Source organism: Argentina silus, assembly GCF_951799395.1.
Source record: "Argentina silus genome assembly, chromosome: 5".
NCBI classification, from domain to species: Eukaryota; Metazoa; Chordata; class Actinopteri; order Argentiniformes; family Argentinidae; genus Argentina; species Argentina silus.
This window is the reverse complement of record NC_139659.1, coordinates 1,536,009-1,542,008: the sequence shown is the minus strand read 5'-3', so window position 1 is coordinate 1,542,008 and position 6,000 is coordinate 1,536,009. Positions and strand designations below refer to the sequence as shown.

Genomic DNA, 6,000 nt, shown 5'->3' with positions numbered 1-6,000 from the left:
CTTTCTTCAGTGAGGTTCCCCACCCCCCGCCTGGGAAAGGTGCTGCAGGGGTTATCATGGTTCTGTGGATTCCGTTACTGTTGGAAGTTTGGGTTTGAATTGGGTTTGGCAGTTGGACTCCATTTTGTTAATGACGTTCCTTCTTGTCTTTGTGTTCAGTTACACATGTGTATGAGTCACTAAGTGAGTGAAAACAGCTTGGTTTTAGTTTTAGTTTCCTTTGCAGTGCCTTCTGTTGTAGCTTCTACTCGGTCTAAGATAACAAAAAAAAATACAGGAGATATTTGAACTTTGAAAAGACCAGGTAGTTCTATACCATAGAGAAAGTCATCTTGTTATTGTCACAGCTTCGGGCTCCTGACAACGGCACAGTGCAATAATAATGACATTCTACTGAACCAGTTTACTTTTTTACTCTACTATTTATACTGCAATTGTGTCGTATTTGTATTATCTATATAATTTGCATTATTTGTATTTTGTATGCTGCATTGTCAAGGAACCGAGCCCAAGAATTTTACTCCCTGCACTCGTGTATGAGACATAACAAATAAACTTGAACTGAACTGAACTGAGTTGGATTAACCCTGTGCTGCCACACACTTTGACACTAACATAGTACATTTTTGAACATAAACCACTCAACGCCTTTATCCAAAGCGACTTACAACAAATACATTTGTTTAAGTTAGTGAATCATCTATCCAACAGTCATCATAAGATAAAGTAATCAATGCTCGGACGAGGGGCCATAGGCAGTCACAATGCTTTTTTTTATTTTAGTAATACGCTTTATCTGAATAGGTGGCCGCCTGGGTATGTGAGGTTCTCCATACGTCAGAATATCTACTTCCTCAGTAGTTTCTCACCTCCCAGGAAGCTTTGTTTCTTGGGTCATTATGTGCATCGATCTGAGGGGAGGCGCCATCGCCCTGGCACTGGGGCGTGGGTCTTCTTTTACCTTCCACCAACCCAACCCGGTCAAGGGTTTGTGACTCTTGTCTCACCAGTGGAGGCTGGTGGAGGTAGAAATAACTGTAATGCATGGAATGGAGTGAGCAATGGTATCAAACATGTGTGTTTGACACCATTCCTCATTCCGTTCCATGCGTTACAATGAGCCCGTCCTCTGATTTCAACCTCCACCGGACCTCACCCCCACCCCAGACCTCCATCGGACACTGAGGAACAGGACACTCTCAGGAAGATGGAGTTCCACAAGACACAGGTTTTCTGTGGGAGTTCTTGAATGTGGCATGGCCTGCCCCAAGGTGAAAGGTCACAGGGCCAGTCAGGTACAATATCACAACCCTTTCAAAGAGGTTTAGAGTTTCCCTGATGGTCAGGGCGTCATCCGATCCCTCGACACCTGTGTTTCTTGTCTGCTTCTGTCACACTGTTGGTTTGACCTGTGGTCCCCTGTTCTTACCTTGGTCACATGTGGTCCTGTGTGATTCAGTTGGTGGAGCATTTATTTAACCTTTATTTTCGCCAGGCAGGAGAAGCCAGTAGAGGCACAAAGTCTCTTTTGCAAGTGGTGACCTGGCCTAGAAAGCAGCAGCAGTCAATATAACATGACACCATTTACAACATACAACACAATCAGCACTACAACATTTACAACATGGTCCGGTCTCCAGAAAACATTTACACTCCCCCGGCATGGAGCTAGCAGAGCCAAGGTTTAGGGGTTGATTCCCTGCTAGGACCAAACATACACAACATGTAGGCCCTTGGTGCACTGTCACTTTTTATTAAAAACTTTAGTCTAAAACATGGCAAACCCCTGTATTCCCATTTTACTTTTCCAAAGAATTTGACATTTAAAAAGGCCCTTCAGAAAATAAAAGAATATTGATTCAACTCATGGCCCCGGTGCCGGCTGCTCCAACAGCATTTCTTTCAGAAAGAAGTTCTCTTTCAAGTAAAGCTCACCTTGAGCAGCTATGCTCCACCTTAAGCTTTCTTAAACAATACCGCTACACACTACCTCTGGCAAGTTCTAGGCGGCTGTGTGTGTGTGTGTGTGTGTAATTTCCCTTGTATAACGTCTGACTACATCACCACTCTGTCTGTTTGCTGCAGATGACATTTCTTATTCCGCCTCTGGTTTTGGTTCCTCTGTGAGGTGATATTTACATATGTATTTCATACCATTTACCAAACTATAGACCTGATCAAATTTGACATTTTACAATAGTTATATTACACACACGCACACACACACACACACACACACACACACACACACACACACACACACACCTCCCTCCCTCCCACAGGAGAAGCAGTAGGGTGTTTAAAACTTAACGCAGGGGTCTTTTGTATGCAGAGACCACTGTAACAAATATCTTCAATATGTTGAGGGAGGAATTCTAGCCAACTTGAGGATTGTCCCATGAAATGCCTGACGGTGTCGGGGGGTTGGTTCTTGGCTTTAGCTGAAAGAGAAGTGGGGCAGTCCAGCCATAACCTCTTCACAATACCCCAGGTCAAGTCCTCCTGATGGACCGTGTTGGCTAGACAGAGCTGGGCTATCCCTCCCTCCCTCCCTCCCTCCCTCCCTCCCTCCCCTCCCCTCCCCTCCCCTCCCCCTCCCCCTCCACCAGAGGAGGAGACCAGCCAGGGAACACAGTCCCAGAGCCGGCTGAAGGGAGAGCCCCACTAGCTCGTCTGCTGGATCATCTCCTCTCCCTGGTCTCTCTCAGGTCCAGGAGAACTGGTTGTTTTTCTTTAGTCATTCACCCAAATGGATTATTATTAGAACATCCTGGAACAGGCTTTTGGCTCAGTCAATTGAGCACCACAGTACAGAGGGAGTGTGTGTGTGTGTGTGTGTGTGTGTGTGTGTGTGTGTGTGTGTGTGTGTGTGTGTGTGTGTGTGTGTGTGTGTGTGTGTGTGTGTGTGTGTGTGTGTGTGTGTGTGTGTGTGTGTGTGTGTGTGTGTGTGTGTGTGCGCTTCTGGTCTGAGCTCAGCTTTGCACATGTCTGGACCAGACAGGACAGGACAGCAGAGAGCAGAGCGGAGAGAGAGAGAGGGAGGGAGAGAGAGAGAGGGAGAGAGAGAGAGGACGTTTCCCTGGCTCTACTGGTTGTCTGGATTGATCAAGGGAACAGGGGGGAGGACAGGAGCACGATGTGGAGAAGGAGAGGCGTGTGTGAAGAGGCACCGGGAGCACCAAGACAGCTTGAGGACCTGGCACGACATGGGGAGCGTTGAAGGAGGCTGTTAATTGGTTGTGGTTAAGCTGCTACTCCTTCAGAGTGCTGGGGAAAGTCGTGTCAAAGTCAGAGAGGACTCGCCATTTTCCACAAGCCAGGAGGATTTGTGTCCACCGTCTGCTCACACACACACACACACACACACACACACACACACACACACACACACACACACACACACACACACACATACAAACACACACACGTGCGCACACACTTCTAATACACACACAGTACATGTGACCTGTGAATAACACTCCCAGACTCCCATGACCAGACGGAATGTCCAGACTGAGAACTGACCTTGTTTTTCATCCATTCATCTTTCTAGTTTGATCCCTCCATTGGAGGAAATGGGTTCTGGTGACTTTCTTCATGTTCTTCTCATGGTTTTGTAGTTTTCACTGAATGACCTCGGCTCTCAACTTCTGTGCCCAACTTACAACTGCTGTGGGAACTATTCTTCAACTACGACCCGGACAGCCAACCCTGAAATTTAGACAAAGTGACTTTGCCGTTCTAGACTTTACTACCATTTTATTAACTTATATCTTGTTGAAAAGGAAAGAAACCAAAGTCTGAAGGAGGAATAAAGAGTTTTGTCAACTGACGATCAGGAGGGGAAAACAAAAGAAAATGTCAACAGATTTAAACGGCATTCCTTGCCTTGATTAGTGCCGGGCTCCAGGGCCCCCTGCTGCTGTTCTGGAAGGTGGATGAGGAGTAAAAACCTGAGAGGAAACTGTTGTTGTCAGGCTCGAGGGACACACCTGTCATGTCTCTGTGTGTCTGTGTTGTCTGATCTCGCTGCTGTCAAACAGGAGTACAATAGAATTGTCTTTAAAATGCTGGAACACAGGGACTTTAAAGTGTGTGCCTCCGGTGCACTGAAGTACCATCATTTTATTAATAGAAGCATCTACCGGAAAATTACAAGTTGTGTCAGCTTCAAAAGAGGTGAGTTGAACATGAGTCTTGAGTCATGAGTCATGAGTTGACGGTGCTTTAGCTGTGCTGTCTTATGTAACCAGTGCAGTTGGTCCACTTATGGCTAATACAAATTTGTCTTGCCTTACAATGCTATTAGTTAAGAATATGACAATGTTATGCTCCTTTCTGGTTGATAGTGGATTGTGAGATGTAGGAGACAAAACCTATTGATGAGGGTTATGGCCTGAGTGGTTTATGTTCATATTTTTCAAAGAAAAAGCTGAATTGTATTTTTGTCTTCTGACACATTGTGAAGTGTTTAGACCTGCAGGGCTGGCGTACACGTAACAAAACAAGCTTTCCTGAACCCTGTTCCAGTTGCTCTTTTATGCCGTAGCCTGTGGCACCACGTGTGCTGGCTCTGTCTGTGTCTGGAGACCGGAAAACTATGCAGCAGATCCAAAGCTTTCAGGAAGGCCAGCCTTAATCCCCTCTTGTACGCCGTCCGCATGAGACCCCCTTAAAATGTGAATCAGCCTTTTTCTAGTGGATTGACACAGACAAAGGCTGAGGGGAGAGTCGAGCAGGAAGTTGGAGATTTAATCGCTTGCGAGGAGCTTTGTGGGTTTGTGGGTAAATACGTACATATTCTCCACCTCACTGGGCTGAGTTATGGCAGGATGAGAGAGGAGGGGGGGAAAACAAGAAAGCGTTGGAATTGTAATTAATCAGATCATTTGAACCTACTTTAATTTAACTTTGATGTCCCCTTGGGGCTTTAAGTCCATGCCATAGTTTTGAAAACGCTTTGATACTTGCAGATTTGGGAGAAATAATTTTTTCTTCATTGGTCTTGATGCTTGATTTCATAAGATATGAAAAATGTGTTAAAATGTCAGTATGTTTCTTAACGGAACATTTCCCCTTTAATGTTACACAATTAAAATCAAAAGGAATCTGTTTAGGAAGTTTTACATTTACATTTATGGCATTTAGCAGACGCCTTTATCCAAAGCGACTTACAACAATACATTTGTTTAAGTAAGTGAATCATCTACCCAACAGTCATCATAAGACAAAGTAATCAATGCTCACACCAGGGGCCATTGGCAGTTGTAATGCCAGATATATATATATCTCGTTTTTTTTTTAATATATTTTATTAGGAGGAGAGAACTTGTACAGTGGGGTAGCGGGGGTGAAGAGGTCTCTAGGGTTGGGGTTAGGGTTAGTATAGGGGGGGTAGTGAGGGTGAAGCGGTCTTTAGGAGGGACTGTTAAGATGCAGCTTGAAGAGATGGGTTTTCAAAGGAAGTGTGGAGAAAAATATCTGATAATCTGTGATAAAAAAAACCCTGTCGACTCCCATCGATGAACTGTTTCATGTTGCCCCACAAAGCTGGTCTCTCTTTGATGAACTGTTGGATGTTGCCCCACAGAGCTGGTCTCTCTTTGATGAACTGTTGGATGTTGCCCCACAGAGCTGGTCTCTCTTTGATGAACTGTTGGATGTTGCCCCACAGAGCTGGTCTCTCTTTGATGAACTGTTGGATGTTGCCCCACAGAGCTGGTCTCTCTTTGATGAACTGTTGGATGTTGCCCCACAGAGCTGGTCTCTCTTTGATGAACTGTTGGATGTTGCCCCACAGAGCTGGTCTCTCTTTGATGAACTGTTGGATGTTGCCCCACAGAGCTGGTCTCTCTTTGATGAACTGTTGGATGTTGCCCCACAGAGCTGGTCTCTCTTTGATGTTTTGCTTCTCAACCCACTCATGTACAGTTAAACATCTTGGCACTGTGTGCACTATGTATGACATTACATTAGAGCAGTTACATGAACTGTGGCTGA

General features: G+C 45.2%; 1 protein-coding gene across 2 annotated transcripts in view; it reads left to right on the top strand.

The window, feature by feature from the left end:
• arhgap24 (Rho GTPase activating protein 24) overlaps positions 1-6,000 on the top strand; it is a gene marked incomplete at its 3' end in the record, with an annotated part of 91,858 nt that overhangs the window by 78,669 nt on the left and 7,189 nt on the right. The gene's annotated exons all lie outside the window — the stretch shown is intronic.